The sequence below is a fragment of the Periplaneta americana genome, chromosome 2 (genome assembly GCF_040183065.1).
Source record: "Periplaneta americana isolate PAMFEO1 chromosome 2, P.americana_PAMFEO1_priV1, whole genome shotgun sequence".
Lineage (NCBI taxonomy): Eukaryota > Metazoa > Arthropoda > Insecta > Blattodea > Blattidae > Periplaneta > Periplaneta americana.
In genome coordinates this window covers 84034423-84057181 of record NC_091118.1, presented here as the reverse complement: position 1 = coordinate 84057181, position 22759 = coordinate 84034423, and positions in this window count along the sequence as shown.

Sequence of the window (22759 nt, the reverse complement as noted above, 5' to 3'; positions counted from 1 at the left end):
TGATTTTGTCACTATCATTGTCATTATCATCACAAACATCATGAATAAGCTGCGAATTAGGCTGTAAGATATTTTGCACCCCTCCTGGAGTTCAGTAGTACTTCATCCTAGTTATTGATGCTTGCATCGCTCGAACAATTCCGGAATACAAATTCAAAAATTTTTTCGTTACCGATTTACTTTATAAAACTTAATTATTTAAAATATGATACAAGTTTCAAAGTTAAAAGGCTTTAAAAACTTCAATGTGTTGAAATAGTTTAAAAAGGTACTAGGCCTATACCTTGATATATACGTAGAACCGTTTTGGAGTCCGTTTACTCTATCGTCATCGAAATGGCCGTACGTGGATATCAAGGTATAGTAGGCTACTTTTTTTTTTAATACAATAAAGTTTTTTAAGTGTGTAAACTTCATATTGTAAACGAATGATTATTGTTTCGGAATAAGTAATTTATTGCTTTCGCGTGTTAAATATTAGGTACGGTACTTGTTGACTAGTACACTACACAAACACACCTCATAGGAAAAGCAAACAGAAGGCGCGAAGACCAGGACCAACCAGTTCTGAAGATATCCCACAACAGGCTGAAACCAGTGAACAATGTACCGTACCCAATATTGAGCACATGAAAGCAATAAACTACATATTCTGAAGTGATATAATGTTAAAGGTTGTGTAATTAAGATGTAGAAGAATTGTTCTTAATGTCAACTGAATGTTATATTGTAGGTACTCTTTCTTTAAATTATATTAAGATTACAATAATATAGAATGATCGGTAATTATGTACATTTAAGTGGTGTACAGCATTCTACACTGCAAAATAAACAAATAATTTCATATAAACTATAATCGGAACCGCTATCGCTATCGTGGTAGGGCAATGCAATAGTCGTCAAGTAGTAGCCATTAAACCCACAGGAGACACGCTACAAGCTACTCAAGCAACTGGTGTGAGAGACGGTCGTCTAGAACAATGGAGGAGCCATATCCCAGCAGATGGATTAGACGTAATGGACCTGTTCCACGGTCGGCGCGGTTGCCCGAATGACACTCTGTGACGTTGCTTGTGGGGTCACATGAAGGGTAGGGCCTACTGTGTACTACCAACGCCACGCAACCATCTAATACCAACCACACATACAATAACATAAATACAGACATGGAAATCCTACACATACAACCCAAAAACCAAAAACTCAACACACTAGAACAATACGAAATATACATACTAAAACACACCCTAATCAAATTCTCAACATACAGATCAATTTCAGAACACACCAGTGGCGTATACTGGTTAAAGGGTTTGGGCTACCGCTGACCCTATTATTACACAAAATATATCTAACAATTACTTTAATTTTAATTACAAAATATATCTAACAATTACTTTAATTTTAATTACTATGGTAAAACTAATAATACAAAATTATTACATTATGTTATATTATAAACTTTTTCTTTTGCAATTTCCTTGGGCTACCGCCGGTAGCCCCGGTAGCCCGCAAAATATGCCCCTGGAACACACACACTATTTGACTCAACTCTTCATCACACGAACGCACCCACACAACATGCAGCGAAGTTGAGATGACGCGGAGACACAGAAGGCTCTGAGGATGGTGTCAAGTAGCACCGAAACTGCTGTAAGCCGCACATGCTTACATAATTAACACGAGTAAGATCGCCATTTAATCAATTATTTTTTTTTACATTATCGCATGTGTATGGAAATCTAAATTCAGTGTGAAGTGGTTGATTTTAGAATTACTAAATTGTGTGTACAAAATGGCGAAATTGGTTCCCTCTAGTAAAGTTAGTGACATGCTTGAATACAACAATTATAGATACCATCTGCATTTATCAAAGAAGAAAACGACCAAAAAGTAGACCTACTGGCGTTGTGAAAAGCTCGATATCTGTAACGGATCCTGTGTTACAAACTATGATGTTACCCAAGAAATCCAAATTATATCTGTGAAACAACACGCACATGAAGCGCACCAAACAGAAATCGTTGTCCAAGAAATTCTGAGAGGCATTAGAATACAGGCTGAAGAACGTGTTAATGAACCTCCAGCAGCAATCTACAGGAACGCATTGGCAGGACCTGCAGCTGCAAGCGAAGAGGTACAAATGAGTCTCCCTGAAAGGAACATAATATTGAGAAGTAAAATCGCCGCCAGAACAGAAACATTCCTACACTTCCATGCTCATTGGCTGAGGCACATATTATACATCCATATAATGTAACGGTGGATAACAAACAATTTCTTCTTTTTGATTCTGGAAACTTCGGGAAATTAATATTAGAATTTATGTAGATGAAATGAACAACATAAGAATCATAATAGTCAGAGCACATTTTCTACAATCAGGTAGCAATCAATAATGAGACTTTACTGTGCACTGTATGGTCCAAAATGTGAACAAATTGCATGTGGGCTACACTTGTATATGTATGTATGTATTTATTCACACTGCAAATGGGTATATGCCCGGTGGCAGTGGTAACTAATTACACTCAATAATGACAGTTAATAATAAACACAACTAATAAAAACAATAATTAATGAATAATAATAATAATAATAATAATAATAATAATAACAAGGAGCACCCTAAATTAAATGAAGCATGATCACTTAAAATAACATTTAAAGTAAATCTAATCTGTATCTTAACCCTAAGTTCGAACTAAGACCCACGAGTGTGACAGGTTCATACCTGCACAAGTACCTTTCAGCACTACACTTATTTCGCTGTCAACTCACTCACTGCACTGATTCTATCCTGATTTCACTAACACTTCTAACCATTTCATTGTTCAAATACTTTGCACAGCCACTTCACTGACACAAACACACTTCACTTACACAATAGACTTCACTGATACTACACACTTCACTTACACAATAGACTTCACTGATACTACACACTTCACTGACACAACACACTTCCTCACTGATAGAACACTTCCAATAACAAGATATCAATAACACCCTTTAAATAGTGTGTATAATATACTACCGTCTATTAGTAAAGTCCTTAAGCCTATTTTTAAATACATTTTTGGTTATTGGTAAAGCCTTTAGTAAGTCTGCAGGTAAAGCATTCCAGTCCCTGATAGTACGATTGAGAAAAGAAAACTTTCCAGTGTCCGTCCTCTGTCTTCTTTCCCTCAATTTATATGAGTGGTCGTTCCTTGAAGAGTAATTTGGCGGCTGCAACCTATTTTTTATTTCTCTCCAGGCAGGCTCATCTCTGTATGTTTTGAACATTGCGCATAATCGAATTCGCGTTCTCCGGTCCGTGAGTGTGTCCCATTTTAATGATGAATTATTACGACAACACTTGAGAGCCCGTTTTTGAATCTATTCCAGTGTCTTAATATGTTCTAATCTGTCCATAATTAACTTGTCTTGACTTGGAAACGAATGCTGACCAGAAAACCATGGACGAAGGAGCTGCGGGAAAAAAATTTGTGGCCGAAATGTCCGTGGGCGAAAAAATGTGGACGAAATGTCCTGAAATCATAACATTGAAACAGCTGTATCTCCACACCCATTAAAAATTGTACACATGTTTATATGAACTTTCGCGCTCAGAATAGTCCATACTACGGCACCCTAAAATGTTTACTATTCCTCCTGAATCACTCCGTATATAAAACATATATTAATATTCTATTTAAGAAAGCCATATCTCACACCCATACGAGACTACCGATTCTTTGTTAAGTTTAGTTTTTAAGGAGTTTTGCAAGATTCCATTTAGATAATCATCCGTCCGCCTTGGTGGATTCGAGTTCGTAGTTTTATGTTGCCGAAGCCACTTTGATTTAATAGATAACGGATACTTTTGTAACGGGTGTCCTAACAAGGATGCCAAATTTAATAATGTGAATAAATGCAACTAAACCAGATAACAAAGCAGATATCAGTGCCGCCATCCCAATAATAACAAGATATTTTTAGGGGCATTGTGTCATTGTCTTTTTATTGGTTTGGCGGCACTGTTATCTATTCTGTTATCTGTTTCGTTGCATTTATTCATATTATTAAATCCGGCGTTGTTGTTAGGACACTCTATATAATGCAGTACGTATGTGTAGATTACCGTTTCATTAAATAGAAACCCTAACTTCCGTTCTTTGCGAAGTATACGACGTATACAGTAGGTTTAAAGTCATCAACTCTCAATCGATCTCGTACTTCGCTGTAACCACTTGGTCACCCACGAAGTTAAAGAGTAAATAGTTTCTTGTTGCCCATATTCACACTCATATCTTCACAACTTTTCTGCTGCTTCTACAATACTGAATATATTGATTTTCTGCTCTTATGAAAAACTACTGAATACAAAGAATACCGTAGGAACATGTACCGCAGCGAAATGAGATGAATAAAAGTACAGAGTTTAGCATCATTTCATAGAGGAACAACAGAAAATTCCATTATGGTTATAGTGGAGAAACATGGCGGTTACGATAAGAACATCTCCTGCCACTAGGGACCTCTTGTGGATTAAGCTACTCACTACATGTTCTGTTCTCTGAGAGATAGTCAGGGTACACACCGCAGACTAACTCTGGGCCACGAAGTTATACAGCTGGAACAGAGTTAATTGAATCACATTCGCAAAACCTTGTTTTTGCCTGCTGGAATATATTATTTTATGGTCTCTTAATATTCGTTTTAAACACGTAGGTTATCGTATTCTATTTATGACTTCGTTTTACTTGTTTCTGGAGAGGTCTAACTCACCTGAATTTCTACGATGGTTGGTCCATTTAAATACTTGTATTGGATTCAAATATATATCCTCCTTGAACAAAGAAATGTTGTCTCTGAGAAGTATAGTAGAGTGATACATTATAGCTTATTGTAGTTGGGATAACTTTAATATCATCATTATTACCAAAAACATTGCGGGTTGTTTCTTCTCTTCGTAAAATTACGTTTAAATTAACCCTAGTATTACCAAGGTTGGGTAAAAATTGCCCACCTTTTTATTATTTAAAATTGTTTGCAATAAATGAAATCTGACAGTTTTTCCTGCCTCTATTTGTCTCTGACGTGATAAAGTATAAGTGTACATATTTGTTCTGTTTTAGATTTGAAATATAAGACCTATTTTTAAGTTTCAAGTTTCTGTGATTTTTGTCCATTGTTGTAATTGTTTTCAATGCCATTAAAGTTGTTGATTGTTTCAATTCTTCACTTTGTCAGTTTGTTGCAGTGTGGATGCTTGAGTTGGTACATTGGTACTTTTTTTATTGGTGTTTATTGAAATCTAGTTGTATTCAGAAATAAATAACATAAAAATTAGCTGTTTTGTGAATAATAGTAGGCCTAATGTTTTGTGCGAAAGTAAGATTATAGTGCTACTGGAAACTGATTTATCGGCGGAGTTGGAGAAAGAAAGTGTCAATGAGAAAGGTAATACAGAAGTGGTTGGTTGATAAAGGTGAATCAAGTTCTATTTCAAGTTCTAACTGCCAATAAGAAAGCTGTTCACAGTGTCACTAAAACAATATCAGATGTGGAAATTGTGCACTTAATTTATGTAAAAAAAAACATTCAGATACTAAAATTGTATGTGCTGGAGCATTTTGCTAAAATAAATTGTGCAGAGTCACTGAAATGAACAACTGATGTGCATTTTTTAAAGTAATGTAAAAAATTTTGGTGATAAAATTTAATTAAATGCATTGTAAACTTTAGAAAGGAAGTTAATTGTTCAATGATATGACAGTAGTATATTTAAATTTAAGTCCACACCTATGGAGTAACGGTTAGCGAGTCTGGACGTGAAACCAGGTGGCCCGGGTTCGATTCCCGGTCGGGACAAGTTACCTGGTTGAGATTTTTACGGGGTTTTCCCTCAACCCAATATGAGCAAATGCTGGGTAACTTTCGGTGTTGGACCCCGGACTCATTTCACCGGCATTATCACCTTCATCTCATTCAGACGCTGAATAACCTAAGCTGTTGATAAAGCGTCGTAAATTAACCTACTAAAATAAAAAAATATTTAAATGTAATTTGGTGAGCAATAAATTGTCCACCCTTGATAATCCACGTCACAAAAAAAAATATCTTAGTAATGCTAGTGTTAATCGATCTCATTTGATATTCAAATATTTTTTTGCCTGCTTCATGAACTTCACTAACACACTTTTCTGAAGACTAATAAACGCGATGGAAGGTAAGATTTTATATTAATTCTCATGATTGACATATTAGGTTTTTGCGAGCAAATTTTATCAATGTTTATGACACAACCGATAACTTATTAATATATTTTGCATTTTTCGAAAAAGTAAATGCAACATGTAGCAACACTTCAGAGCGTAAATAGCAATATAGCCTACCTTCATTTTATAGACTTGCAGAAGGGTTTGTGTAATTCTACCTGCTCCACTTACAGTAGCAGGACATGAGAGGGCCTTGACTTGCCTTGGCTTATCGAGGGCCGGATCCGGAACGAATCCCGAGCCCCTACAGCCAAGGCTGCGCAGAAGTTTAGAGTAGGGACAAATTGAAGCTTGCGTCTGCCGCCATGTTTTGGGAGAAGCACCGGCTAGCAGACGGCTGTACTATACAATGCTGAATGTTTAATATATATGTTTGGTGTCTCTTATAAATCAATCTGAATTGATAAATGAAAATTACATTTAAAGCGACTACGTTAAAGACCTAATCAAGCTTAGTTACCGTTAGTTTGACATGAAACGAAAGAAAACTGCAACAATTTGATACCGTAACTAAAGATGTTGTATAGTTATGTGACAACATATAGAGCGAACAGAAATACAAATGCATATTGTAGTAATAGTTCAGATGAAAAGAAAGTTGTTAGTATTAACTATTATTAACAAAACACTGCCTGTGTAAGACATTACATCAGCCCTATATTGTAAACACGTTTGCTTTCATGTGGACGAGAAATAAACAATTATTATTTATTCGCTTCCATATCACATAATATAGGCCTACACCTGTAAAATAGAAAAACGTACCTAATGTTTTAGTTAGAAATATAAGTAGGCCTACCGTGCAATAGCTTACTATCACAGCTGTAGTATGAAATAAACGTCACATGCATGAATTAGTCAATTAGTCATGTAATAAAACTCAGGCCTAGTGTACAGAACTTCTTGCCTATTGATTCATTATTATTATTATTATTATTATTATTATTATTATTATTATTATTATTATTATTATTATTATTATTATTATTGACTCCGTTAAATATTGTCTTACAACATTTTTATGTAAAGTCGTGTTGTACTGGTAACCTTAAGTGTGCTAACATCTGCTCTTGATGTAGTACTTTCTTTTATTTGGTTATTTAATGACGCTGTATCAACTACTAGATTATTTAGCATCGATGGTATTGATGATAGCGAGATGATATTTGGCGAGACGAGGTCAAGGATCCGCCATAGATTACCTGACATTCACCTTACGGTTGGGAATATAAGAAAAAACCCAACCAGGAAATCAGCGGGAATCGAACCTGCGACCGAGCGCGACTCCGGACTGACAATCCTTAGCCCACTGAGCTACGTCAGTAGATCTTTATGTACTTTTATGGTCAGTTTAACAAGTTTAAAATATGGTTCTCGGGAGGAATCTGGGATTTTCTAAAATATGTTCCTATAAGTACAGAAAGATTGCACAAGTATTCTACTTCTAGAGCACATTGCTTTCACACGATGTAAGAGTGGATGGTAATATGCCATTGAACTGTCAACATATGTACAATCGCTCTTTCACTTAAGCGACATATTTATGTAATCTCAGATGATGGTATGATAAGATTCCCATTATTCTTTCGTTAAAAAATAAAAGAGATTTTGTTTACTGCTGTGAGGCTACGTACCATAAATTGAGTCTTTAGATTTATTACACCATATTTTTCTTAATGATTTAATAACTAAGCCAGCAATGAATACAATCACATTTTGACAATATTGTGTCATTGAGAATGATGTAAGAATGAGGGAATTGCAATCAATGTCTGCAGTAGAAGAGTCATATCGCCTCTGATTCTCAAAACACTGAGGATTATTATTACAGTGCGTTAGACTTTTGGAAAATACCATTGGGTATATAGACATTTTTCCCTCTCTTTGTAATCTAATTTAAATAAATTATTTACGTATTTTCTAACGTATATAAAAAAAACATAAGTAAAAATATTCCATATATTCGGTCATAGGAAATAGAAATAAACTAATAAGTCTATTTTATGAGCAATATAAGGCGATTATATTTAAAACAATGCTTAGTTACAATATTTAGATTTACTTATGTTATTTTACATTATACGTTAGAAAATATGTAAATAAGTATAGTTATATTACAGTGAAGGAGGAAATCCACTAAGAAAACGCCTATATACTCAATGGTATTTTCTAAACTCCGAATGCTCCCCAAACATGGCGTCGCGCGAACCTGCGCGAGAGGTTTCAAATTTGTACACGACACCAGCGCCAATTGTGCGTCTAGATATATAACTACAACGTCTTTGACGAATCCTTACACTTAGACTTACATTGGTCTGTAGTGCGCCATTTGGAAAATGCCCTCTAATACGTTAATAAAATCTTCTAAATCTTCAAGAGGCACAAACGGAAGAGCGAGCAACTTTGGTACTGCATTTCTTATGTCCTCTTTTTCTTCGTATGGGACCTTAAAGCGATATCGTGTGACGGCGTACATCCATCTAGCCTGAGTATAATGGAAATGGTAGAACTGAACGCTTGTTCGTGGAAACAAATGTCTTACTGCATTCATTGACGCCATCTCAAAGTCGATTAAAATCGTTGTCGATTGAAGTTCCAAATTCCGTCTAATAGTCTCTGTCTTCAGGGCACTGGAAACTGCATTGTAAATTGTTTCATCTCTCTTCTCGGTAAGAACATACGAGAACAGGAGCACACAATATATGCAGTAGTGTGCGACTATGTGTAACTGACAGAAGATAGATGGCACCTTCTTAAACTCCCATCAGCAAAGTAGGTGTCACTTCGTGCAAGACGTTGCAACCATGTTTGTGAAAAATAATATAATTTTTTTGGGATTTTGGGGGCTCGAGTCGTGTAATAGGAACCGATTTTATCAAGTGTAGTGTTATACGGAGGTCTAATTTCTACCCTTCGCAGTGCATTTAGGCGCTCCTCTGCTCTTCGAATAACTTCTTGAAAAGCAAATTTGGCATGGTCGGCTTCGTACATGTACACCATTGCTTTTAAGATTCTTACAGTAAAAGCTCCATAATTCGAACTCATTGGGACCGGGTGTACTTCGGATTATGAATTCGTTCGGTTTATCAAACATACCTGAACTTAAAAATGTACAGTTGTCAAAAGAAAAAGTGGCCGCTCTCTTGAAAAAAAAGTTCCCTTCGGGTATCTTCGCTACAATTCGGACACAGGCGATGTTACATGTTGTTGCATCACGTTGCCTGATATCTACAGTTATAATTAAAGTATTCTGCTAGTTACTCGATAGCGTGACGGTAGCGTTCTGGCCTCTTATTCGTGAGGTCCTACGTTTGAATACAACTTTGTGCTTTTTATGTTCTTTTTTTTTTTTTTTAAGAGAGAGAGACAAAATATACATAATTGCTCCTTTCTCTTTTATGACTATTTTAGTAATTAACATCAGGTTCATAAATGTATTACGCCATGATTTTGTCATTAAATCATTGTGACTGAAAATGGAATATATATATATATATATATATATATATATATATATATATATATATATTCTCAACAAAATAAACTTACTAGCGTCTGCCTTAGAACATTCAAACAATTAAGCGTTCAAAAACCAAAACAAAAACCCACGATTTAATATTTAGTCTATCTTTCCCTTATCTCGATCACATCTTGCAGTCGAGTGGGCATGGAATCGACTAGTCTTTTCAAATAGTGACTGTTCCTAGACACGACATTCCAGGCATTCTGAACATACATACATAAGTGTTCTGCACATGGGCAGGTCTTTCATTGCAAATCCAGCATTCTCCAATCTTTTCTATTTTCTGCCTTCCTCTTAGTCTCCGCATATGATCCACATATCCTAATGTCGTCTATTATTCTTCTCAACCAGAGACCCAACCCATTCCTTTTTCTCTTTCTAATGTTTCAGCATCATTCTTTCTACACCCACTTTTCCAACACAACTTTATTTCTTATTCTGTCTGTCCACTTCACACGCTCCGTTCTTCTCCGCATCCACATTTCAAATGCTTCTATTCGTTTCTCTTCATTTCGTCGTATAATCTCCATGTTCCTTCCCCATACAATGCCACACTCCACACAAAGCACTTCACTAGTCTCTTCCTTAGTTCTTTTTCCAGAGGTCCGCAGAAGATGCTCCTTTTTCTATTAAAAGCTTCCTTTGCTCATGTTTGCAGTTTTTCTTTGGAAGGATAAATGCGGTAACTTCCCGTTGCTTTCCGCACACCACTGTCGTTTCGTATCTTATTAGATCCCAGGGGGCTGAAGCGTGGAGATGAGTAGAGTAGATTTGACTAATTGGGCCCGGACTTCACCGATATTCACCGCGAAGGTTAAATATTAGTTCTATCAGGATGTTTGACCCGATCAGAGACCGGGAAATCCCAATTAGCCTTTGCACCCCACATCCTTGAATTGCTTCTATAAATCATCAGAAAATCTTGGAGGGGGATTGGGCCAATTTTTCTGCAAATGTTTCTGCACTTGTGCCCTCGTAGCTCAGCGGAAGAACGTCGGAATTTAGATATCAACGTCTCAGGTTCAATTCCTCGTCACTCTTTTTCATTTTATTGTGGTTCAAGATAGTATAATGTAATAATATAAAAAGAAAAAAACTAACACCAGTATTGTCCATACCTGTGGAGTAACGGTTAGCACGTCTGGCCGCGAAACCAGGTGGCCCGGGTTCGATTCCCGGTCGGTGCAAGTTACCTGGTTGAGGTTCTTTCCGGGGTTTTCCCTCAACCCAATACGAGCAAATGCTGGGTAACTTTCGGTGCTGGACTCCGGACTCATTTTACAGGCATTATCACCTTCATTTTATTCAGACGCTAAATAACCTAGATGTTGATAAAGCGTCGTAAAATAACCCAATAAAAAATAAAATAAAAAACACCAGTATTATGCAAATTGTTCCAAACCTAATATTAAATTTATGTTATTTATTTCACCAAAGAACGATAACCGAATATAAATTATAACTTGAATAATATTTATGTCGCTAGAGAACTATAACAATATAAATAACTTGAATATTATTTATACAATATCACTAAAGAACGATAACAGAATATAAATGATAAATATCGGTTTGTTTAATTAATATATGATATTATATAATATATAATTATTTATTTAAATAAAATAACCTATTTTACAAAAAAAATGTTATTTGTATTATAATAATTACTTACATAAAATACAGATTATTTATATCGCGAAAGAACAATAACTGAATATAAATAACTTGAATATTATTTACAACGCTAAAGAACGAAATGATAACTTGAATATTATTTATATCGCTAAATAACGGTAACAGAATATAAAAAACGTGAATATGATTCATATCGTTAAAGAACGATAACAGAATACAAAAAATTATAACTTGAATATTATTTATATTACTAAAAGAACGGTAACAAAATATAAATAACTTGATATCGATAAAGAATATAAATGATAATTTGAATATTACTTATATCGCTAGAGAACGATTAAAAAATAAAATGAAAATTTGAAGAAGGCCCGAACCCACAACCGTCGCATCACTAAGCAAGCAATCTACCGCTGGTCTACGAGACACAGATATTGAATACTTCCATACTTCCGGAACTGCTTCTACAAGAACATGCATCGTGTAACATCGCCGTGACCCGAAGTGGACTTAAAAAATATTGGCTGTTCACGAGTGCGGCCACTTTTATTTTTGACAACTGTACACTAGTATAAAATATTTTTCTTTCTTTCTTTGCTTAAACTTCTCTCTCACTACTACGAATAGGGGGGGTAAATTCACTAGGTCCCATACTAAACAACTCACAGATGTGAGCCTCCCTGGTCATGGGATAGACATAACACAGGACCACCACTGAAACATTACAGGGCAATCACAAGGCAACGGAGAAACACCCAATCTCGTAGGCGGAAGGTACATTTTTTCCATTGCTCATATCGGGAATCAAATCTCGGACTGTTGGGAAGCGTACACACATATAGCTACAAAGCCGAACAGAAATCAATGTATGAAGTTCAATATTGAAACAAGCAGTTAAAGCATGAAGAAGAACCCAAAGAGAAATTACAATATTGTATTTAACTAAACACTACAATCAGCCCTAGTATAGTAGGCTTACCTTCAAAAACAAAGTTTAGCGAAATTAATCGTTTGCAATATTTTGTAATTTTCTGTGCTTCCCGGTGTTATATGTACAATCTTAGAAAAAAGTTTTATCGCACAGATACTTTAAAGTCCCAGAAAGGAGGCACTGCGCATGAACAGATACACAATGAAACAAAACTAATTTTGCCTCAACTAGTGCTTCTCTTGTGAACCGGGTCGCTCGTCCTCTGATCATGCGCACTGCCTCATTTCTGGGACTTATAAAGTACTCGTATCTATGCGACACAATTTTTTTCTAAGACTATACATTTCGTAGTGCGTTGGGATTATCGGAAGTTCGGATTACTCGGTTCGGATCACCGAGATTCTATTGTATTTCTTTCTCTGTGTTAACATTTGTAATGCAGGACCCATTACAGCTGTGGTCGTCAGTACTCGCTGAAATGTGCAATGGATACGCGGTGCCGTCCCCTGTGTACCGTCGTGCAACAGGGAGAGATAGAGAGCATACCCGCTAGCAGCTACGAGAGCACTATAATGCACGGCGTTTTCCGCGGGTAAGAGAGGCTAGCCCCAGCGTGCTCTGTGCTGACGACCCCTGCATTACAGGACAGACCGATTTCTACGTGATAGTGTTATCTATAGTCATTATACTCTAGCTCTTTACCTTTTTTCGACAGTAAGTACTATTCTTGCCATGACTGAAACTGTTTAACTAGACATTTTGATGTTAGGCCTAATATTAATATGGATATGTTGACATCGGGTGTTTAAACGTTGTAGTTAATATGATAATGAAACTTTGTCCATAACTAACATTTTGGTCAGTCGCAAAAAAGTAGAGGACTAAAACCATTTGTGGTTAATTCACTGTGGACAAAATGTATGTGGGCAAACTGGCTGCCGATAAAAAAAAGCAAATGAATAGAATGGTAATTCAGATTCTGGACGAAATACCCTTGGGCAAACTGTCTGTTAATCATTTTAAAGAAGCTAACACGAGGTAACTCTGACTGCAGCATTACCGGCTTTTTATATGCCTAGCCATATTGTTGCAGTTGATGAGTAAAATTCTGAGTTAATGTACATTTTTATGATTAAGTGAGTAGTAAAACATGATCATAAATAGGTTACTCTACAACTATTCTCAAAACAACTTGTATTTTGAAAAAAAAAATTGCTGGATGTGCAATCAAAATTTTAACATACAATAACACAAAACCGAAAAGGAAGAAAATATATTTTATTTTTCCCTAGTTACAATTCCATATCACACAAGGGAATTATATACACTCCCTAATATTCTTTATACAGTATGTATATTTGTATGATTGTGTGTGTAATGTGTGTGTGCAATGCGTGTATGTAGATATGCATGTATATAACTTATAATGTCTTAAACCATAATTTCATACGAAATAGTCTAACGGTAATGGTGACGCTATTATTTGGCCGCTCAGTACTACAGTGCGTACTTGTTGTTACTCCGCGAACAGTAGTTAAATTACCAACATAGACTGGAATATTTATTCGTAGGCTGCTTCTGGTGAACAAGATTATAGAGGAGTATTTACCCAATATTTCAAATTTAAATCTAGGGACATTCTCTATTTCTTTCCCCTCATAAGACTCAATTTCATAAAAATACACTTTGTCCCGCTTAGAGGATCGAGAAATAAGTGATAATTTCAAGTGTAAATAATTTTTTATTAACATAACGTTTTGTATAACTTGATGTAAAAATTCTCAGAGTTTCAGAGAATGCTCAATGCAACTGATGTGTGCGCATTGAGTTGCTCTGCAGACATCTAAACGGTATTTAAACTCCCGCTAGAAATTGCGTTTCTGGAGACTCTAGCGCAGAATGGTATGCATTTGTGATGCATTACCTCAATTCCTCCAAAGTGTTAGCTCTGTCTCTTTGGTACAGAGCATCCTTCACAAGGCCCCCTTCCCCAAAAATCCAACGGATTTGGGTGACCTGGGTGGCCAGGCTAGAGGTCCTTGTCTTCCGATCTACCTATCGGAGAATTTTTCATCCAAGAACTCACGCACCGTTGATGATAATGGAGTGAGGCTCCATCCTGCTGTAAAACCGATCCTGGGGGAAGTTGGCCAACAAAAAAGTTCTGCAACATGTCCAGATACATATTTCTTTGTGATTGTAGCCTCAAGAAGAAGAATGGTCCAGTGATTGAGTTCCTCGTCAATCCACATCAAACATTCACTTTGGGCGCGTCTGTCTCATATTAACGTATAACATGTGGATTCTCTCAACCCCATCTGGTGACGAAGTTGGATCTTTTAAGCATACAAATGTAGACGCTTAAGCATGACCTGCGAATTGTTGTAGGGATTTGAAGCTCGGCACTACCTCTTCGTAACGACTTCTGTGGACTCCTAGTGAATGCCGTTCGCACACGTTAGATTGTCTCCTCAGTTACACACCGTTTTGCATGTTTACCACTCTGTAGTAGCAAAGATCCTGTTTCTGTTGTGTTGTGTCTCACTTGAGAATTTCTTTATGGCCAGGTGGATCTACATTACATGTATGACGAACACGGCGTTGTATTCCCGTAACAGATTTTTCTCCTGTTAGCTATAGAACGCAGTGAACTTTCTGTTGTGATGTCTACATGTTTACCATGGGATGTTCTCCTTCAAAATGGCGCCAGGCTTATTTTAATGCCCTAGCAACAAACAAACAAAAGTTACGTATTCAGCTGTTGCATAAACTTGTACAGTTTCTCCATCTTGTCAAATGTAAATCACAACGATGTCTTTATCTGATTTTAAGTTGTGAGCATTTATTTCTCGATCCCTCTAAGCGGGACACGGTGTACATACCACAAGTTGACGTAAGACCGTAAATGTACCAACGGACCAGGCGAATGTTCAACTTTTCTGTGCACCTCTCACGGCCATCCAACGGCGTCAGTAACGCAGGAAAGCAGTTCGTAAATCCCGCTGTAGGTGCCCAGTTGACCGTACTCTCTCATATGTAGGGATTAGTTAAATCTGACGACCGTAAAGATACTATGTGAGCCATCTCTATGGTACTACAATCCACTCATCGTGTTTATTTACTCACTCCTTACTACAAAGGGGATTGTATGTAAGAAATGGTCACAGGGCAGAAATACTTCCCTCTGCCTATTTTTATTTTGTAATAAGATCGCGATCGATAATCCATGCTGTTCCTGTATTTCAGAGATCTTCGGTTCGGAGATGAGGGTCACAATCGTCTACTTTCAAATTTTTTTCTTCATAAAGTCTTAATTTATTTCATAATCTCACCGACGGACAACCAGCAATCTTCGCAGATGACGATTATTTATTTATCCATATAATGAAGGGAAAACCTCTATAACTTATGGTTGGGTGGTACAAATATGTCGCGGATCCGGCAACACTTGATTCCAGCAGTTAATAAAAGCATATGATTAGTATTTTTGAAGATGGCGGACTAGCTGCATGCACAATTGATATCTGTGGCTCTGGACAGTTTTGAGGTTAAGTACGACGATTCCATAAAGCAACCATAGAGGAATTCATTCATCCATGGGGAGAGGTGGGTGGTGCTTTGGTGGTGACAACATTCTTTGTGCCCAATATTCTGCAACTTATCGTTTCCAAAATTGAAGGATAAGTCATGCTAATTAAAATGCTTTAGCGTTATTAAAGTATATTCTTTTAATAATACATGCTATAATAATATTAATATCTTTAAATAAATTTGGAACTTTTACAGCAATAAATTTTTACACGTCGGCAATAATTGCATGTGACTCTATCAAGAACACTATAACAAGATACTATGATAATATAATGTAAAACGACATGAGGAACAGGACAATGATTTACTATAGCAGAGTTTTCATGAGAACCTTAGTCTACAAAGAAGTATTTTCTATTATTACTTAGCAAAAGCAACTCTAAGAACATACCATAATTTCCCATAACTATGATCCAGGCACCCAAGTATGGTCCAAAACGCATTATGTACTACTTAGTCTCCCAAGAGTTCGGTATTTGCCATTTAAGGCGCCACTGTGATGGAATTATGTTCCCCATAGATGCTTCTATCTACCATTACATGTGGCAATGATATGGATGCTTAAAAAGGTCAGTGTGCATCGTTCTATTGAATGTGTGAAGACACGAAATCATTCAGTTTGTGTTTATCTGTTTTATTAAGCTCTCCTCTGTAGAACTGGTAAATTATAGATATATGATTGTTTGTACAATTAAACCTGGCTATATAGTGTTTACTTTCACGTAATAATTAGACTGGCAGAGGTTAAGGACTCTGCGTGAAAAATGTTTAACCTCATGGCTAGAAGTCAGTCCTCAACTATGTACCATAATTTTTCGTGGACCATAGTTGTATTTCATTTTAAAATATTTGTTTTAATGAATTGTGAACAAATACGGAATCTCAGTATATTCTAAAACACCATTTAACATTATAGTCCAGTAAATAAAGAAACAGGCTGTTCCAGCATCAATGGTACTAGAACGAATAATGGTCCGGTAAAACGAAAACTTCAGGGGAGAAGAATCACAACCGTCCCTGTAAGTGACTATGAGAGCGATGAAATTGAATTGGATACAGATTATGATGTTTCCGGTGTACTCTCCATATTTACAGACAGTGTGTCAGATGTGGAAAAGAATACGAAATCTCTTAAAATAATGCTAAAGGCACATAGTTATATGGTACTTACTTACGAGGAGGAATTGTGGCCAGGGAAAGTTTTGGAAGTGAAGAAATATGGAGCTGTTGTTTCATATATAGTAAGAAGCGGCAATTACTGAGGTGGCGGGAAATGGAAGACATTTTATTCTATAGAAAGGAAAACATAATAAAACAAATTGAAGACCCTATATGCGTCTCGAAAAAGAGAGATCTATTTTCAATTTCAGAATCACAAGAGAAGTGGAGATTAAAAAGGACAGAAATAAGCCTACTGAATGTAGCTTTTTAGTATGGTAAATAAACATTATCAGTGAATTTATTTGCATAATAGTTTGCTTAGAATGTGTTAGTTTATTTTGTTACCGTACTTTTGTTCTTCAATACACACTCACCGTCAAAAAAACCGGGTCAACTATATTTTCTTTAAAATTTTTTAAAATTGTAGGATATTTTTTAATAATTGTAAGGGTGCTGAGGTTCATTTAGTTATTCATTTATTTTGTGATACGTAACAATATAATACTGAATACGTAATAGCCAACAATGATCTGAAAAGGAGATTCGTTCTTCTTGCAATATTGTGTCTAAACTTCTCGGACTCATTTCAAGCTATGCTGAAGAAGTCTACAGACTGGTAAGCTCTCTTGAGGCAGTATTGGAGTACTTCATTGTATACAAATGTCACTAATTCCTACCGATTCAGCAAAATGGTTGCATTGATAGAAGTTGGGAATAGCGTTATGTGGCTGCAGTTCTTGGAACCAGAAGAGCCTTCCAGAAAATAAGACAAGTTAACGTGAGTGAGAGAACTGTAAGCAGACGTCTGGATGAATGTGGGCTGAATTCCAGAAGACCAGCTAAAGGCCCAGAATTGCTCCAGCAACATCGTGTTGAACAATTACTTTTTGCTCATAATCATGCTAATTGGAACCTGGAGCAGTAGCGACGAGTGCGCTTCACAGATGAATCGAGATTTAGTTTACAGATGGACGTGAAAGAGTGTGGAGAAGAGAAGTAGAACGTTTTTCTTCATGTACCTTCAGTTCACGTGTGAGTTTCCAATATGGGTCAGTAATGGTATGGGATGGCATTTCGTATGAAGCTCACACAGAACTTGTTTTCATTAATGGAGGTGCTTTGACTGCTTCAAGATACATTGAAGAAGGTCTAATTTAACATGTGGTACCATATGCCCCACTTACTGGTGAAAAATTTCCTGTCAGTGAATGACAATGCTCGCCCTCATGCTACAAGAATCGTGGATGAGTTCCTTCACGACGTTGGATTGAATAGGATGGCATGGCCAGCAAGAAGTCCTGATATAAACCCTATTGAACATGTGTGGGTCTTTCAAGACGTTGGATTGAATAGGATGGTATGGCCAGCAAGAAGTCCTGATATAAACCCTATTGAAAATGTGTGGGGACTGCTAGGGAAGCGAGTTAGAAATCGACTAACTCCTCACAGTAACTTACAGCAGCTCCGAAATTTTCTAAGTAAAGAATGGAATAGTATCGACCAGACTGACATCCAGAATCTGATCGAAAAGTTGAATCGGCGAATGGTAACATTCATACAGTCACGGGGAGGCAATATCCGCTATTAGTAACACCTGGGTGGCCACAAATCAGTTGAACATTTGGAAGTAAATTAAAGCAATTTGAAAGTTTTTACACCTTTTAATTATATCCATTGTTTGGCGTTGAAAATAATAGCGCAAGTGAAAATAAAAAAGAGTTTTTTTTTCTAGGAAACAATGTTTTCTTCATTTCATAAAGGATTTTCTGATTCTCACCTCATAAAAAATTGAGAAACTTTAGGTGGCCCGGTATTTTTTGCCGGTGAGTGTAGTTGTTCATTATTGCAGGAAAATGACTTTCAGATTTCACTTGTTTATTGTATGTTTATGCAATATGTACCAATAAAATGAATCCATGTACTTTTCATTTATTTTTAATATTTTTGTGCTAGATTATGCTTCTACCCTTAAATTAGAAACTCAATATATTGATTTACGAATAATTACAGCTCCAGCTATAGTCCATTCATACTTTCAAGCATGAATATATGAGTGGACCATAGTTGGGCAACTCAGAATACAACTATGTATCAGTGCTTATTATTTTTTTAACACTTGTAATTAAATAATTTCAAACACATATGTCAATATTTATTTAATATACACTTACAAGAGTCCGAAGCCAAAATTTCACGTAATCTGGACGAATAGTATTGAATATACAAAGAAAAAGTGACAAATATGGACCATAGTTAGGGGAAACCACGGTACTACAGTATAGCCAAAAGTGTTGTTTAGTTGATGTGAAGCCGACTTTTCTATTTTAGTGAAAGTAAAATTGTCTATGATATTTAAATTTTCTTTCGTAGCAAGAATTGCCTTAATTAATGGATTTTTTAATTGTTTAACTATTTCAGAAACAGATATTTAATTTTCTGTATTAGAGACGCAAAGACTTGCCATTAAAAATTAAATAAAAATTATAACACATTTGTATTAAGAATTGTTTTATTAATTATAGGAGAAATTAGGAAGTGGAATGGTTGTAATAAAAAAATTGGTGGATAGAACAGAAAGAAAATAGGTGTTGAAACCTAGCTCAAGAGAGCTTAAGACTTTTCAGAAGTTTCACTGAAGTGTGTACTACACAATCATTATCTCGAAAATACATTGATTCAAAATGCCTTCGAAAATTTTGCATTTAACTGGAATTTCTTAATGGCGAGCACTCCATAACTATTTAAACAACAGGTTCCTGCCCATTATTATCGGTTTATTTGATATTCGTTTTAAATTTGTACTTCTTGTTCTAGTTGCCGAAAGGAGCCATTATATATAGAAGATTGTGGGATAGTATAACTTTCATTCATTCCCACTTTTCTTTCAACGAGAGAATTCCACTACGGTTTTCATGGCGATATCTGTTAAAAATAGTTTGTCGACAGAATAATAGTGGAAATATAATTTTGCTTTTATTCATACATAATAGAGTTTTTAATGCAGTTATTTTTTTATCAGACCAATGACCTAAATTCCTAAATGACCGTATTTAAAAAAAATTGGCTCAACTGCAGTATTTGTCCCGCTATGCTGTAACATCTGAAGGAGTGCCAACATATTTCTAGCGCTTTTTGCGCTGCCAGCCTTAACTCATCTGCCTCCACTGTAACGAAAATTGTTACTTATGCCAATCTTCCTCTCGATAAAAACCTAATGCAGGTCGAGCAGAGAGTAGAAGACGCGCAAAGAGTGTAAAATACTGCTGTCTTATTACAAAGATTGTATTTATAGTAGGAACGGTTCATCTATGGAACCGCCAACATAGGAACCAATTAAGGCCGAATTCGAGCCCCGAAAATATATAATTCATCATTATAGGTATAAAAAATTACAGAAAAAGTCCAAAAACATGTACACGCAATGCTCCACTTCCGCGAAATTACAGTCTGCAGTTTGGATTCAGTGACGGCATTATATCCTGGGTTTGAGCCCCGAAAATTTATAATTCTTTATTAGAGACATAAAAAATAGCAGGAAAAATCTAAAAACTTGTATAGACAATGCATATCTTCCGCCAAATTACAGTCTCTTGTTTGGACAAAGTGACGGCAATATTTCCTGAGTTCGAATACCGAAAGTGTAGGCTATAATTGTTTATTAGCGGCATAAAAATTTCCAGGAAAAATCTAAAAATTTGTATACACACTGCTCGACTTCCGCCAAATTACAGTCTGTAGTTTGGACCCTGTGATGGCATTATTTCCTGGGTTTGAGCCCCGAAAACTTATTATTCTTCATTAGAGACATAAAAATTGCAGGAAAAATTTAAAACTTGTATATACAAAACACATCTTCCGCCAAATTACAGCCTGTAGTTTGAACCCAATGACGGTATTATTCTCTTAGTTTGAGCCTCGAAAATTTATAATTTTTTATTAAAGGAATAAAAAAATTTTAGGAAAAACTAAAAACTTGTATACACAATGCAAATCTTCCGCCACATTACAGTCTGTAGTTTTAACCCAATGACGGAATTACTTCCTGAGTTGGAATCTTGAAAATGTATAATTGCTTATTGTAGGAATAAAGAATTGCAGGAAAAATCTGAACTTTTATACATAATGAACCCCGTCCGTTAAATATCGGACTGTAGTTTGAACCTAGTGAGCATGTTATCTCCTTAGTTCGAGCCCCTTAAAATTAAAATTAATTAATGTGGGTATGAATGATTTGCTGGAAAATCTAAATGTAAGAAAACCTTACATATTTAACCCCTTCCTCTAAATTTCAGTCTTCTCAGTCTGTTTTATTCTCAATCTTCTCTTTCCTTCATGAACTGAACTTTGAGACGAGGCAGAGTGGACAGAGGGAAGGCAGAGGGCAGAGAAGGCACAAAAATGACAGAGCGAACTGAGTGTACAGAGAGTGGACTGTGAATAGGCCTACAGAGAGTGGAATGAAAGAACAGGCAGTGAACTGAGAGGACAGAGAGTAGGCTGAGAGAATAGATGGAGCACTGTGGGGATAACGAGGGAACTAAAAGAATAGAGAGGGATCAGAGTGTGAACTGAGAGAAGAGAGAGTGGACAGAGGGAATAGAGTTGACTGAGAGAACAGAGAGTGTACTGAGAGCACACAGTGTGGACTCAGAGGACAGAGAGTGGACAGAGAGGCCAGAGAATGGACTGAGAAGACAAAGAGTGGACTGATAGGACAGAGAGTGAACAGAGAGTGATCTGAGAGAACAGGGAAGGGACAGAGAGTAGACTGAGGTGACAGAGAGTGGACTGAGAGAACAGAGAGGAGACAGAGTGTAGATCGAGAGGACAGAGAGTAGTCTGAGAGGACAGAGAGTACAGAATATGGACTCTGGTAGAGTCTGTGTGAAGTATCTTGTCTCACTGTGAAAAGAGAGAGAAAGGAGATACATCTTACTTCATCTGTATTGTTATGGCGATGTGGGAATGGAGCGATGCCGTCCATCCATCCAGTGGCGGAAGGGACCAGTTGATACATTCTGTAGCGCAAAATAAAATTACAAAATATCTCTCTTCGTACTGTGTAGTTCCGTCACTGAGCTTGTCTTTCAAGAAATTGAGTTTTGGTAGCCTGTACAATAACAAGGTTTTGAAAGGAATCCTGAAAATTTACAACCCCCCTATAATCTCTACCCTCATTTGAAGGGACTTGGTTTTATTGCTACTGAGACAAGATAAACCTTAACAGGTATAACAGAGAGTAGACTGAGAGAACAGAGTGGGGTGAAAAACTGACAGTGGATTGAGTGTACAGAGAGTGAACTGAGAGGACAGAGAGTGGACTGAGAGGATAGAGAGAAGACTGAGAGTGAACTGGGGAAACTGCGAGTCAGAATTCTTTCCTCTCAGTCCTCTCTATGCTCACTCACTGTAATTTCAGTAATCTCTCTTTGATATCGGTCCACTCTGTTTCCTTTCCCTGTTCTACTACCTCAGTCCTCTCTCCCTCCTCTCATCCAATCTGCGTCTTCTCAGTTCACTCTTATTCTCCTCAGCCCACTCCATCCTCTTAGTTTTCTTTGTATCACTTTCCGTCCTTTCAATCCACGCAATGTACTCTCAATTCACTCTCTGTAATCTCTGCCCCTTCTCTGTCCTCTCAGTCCACTC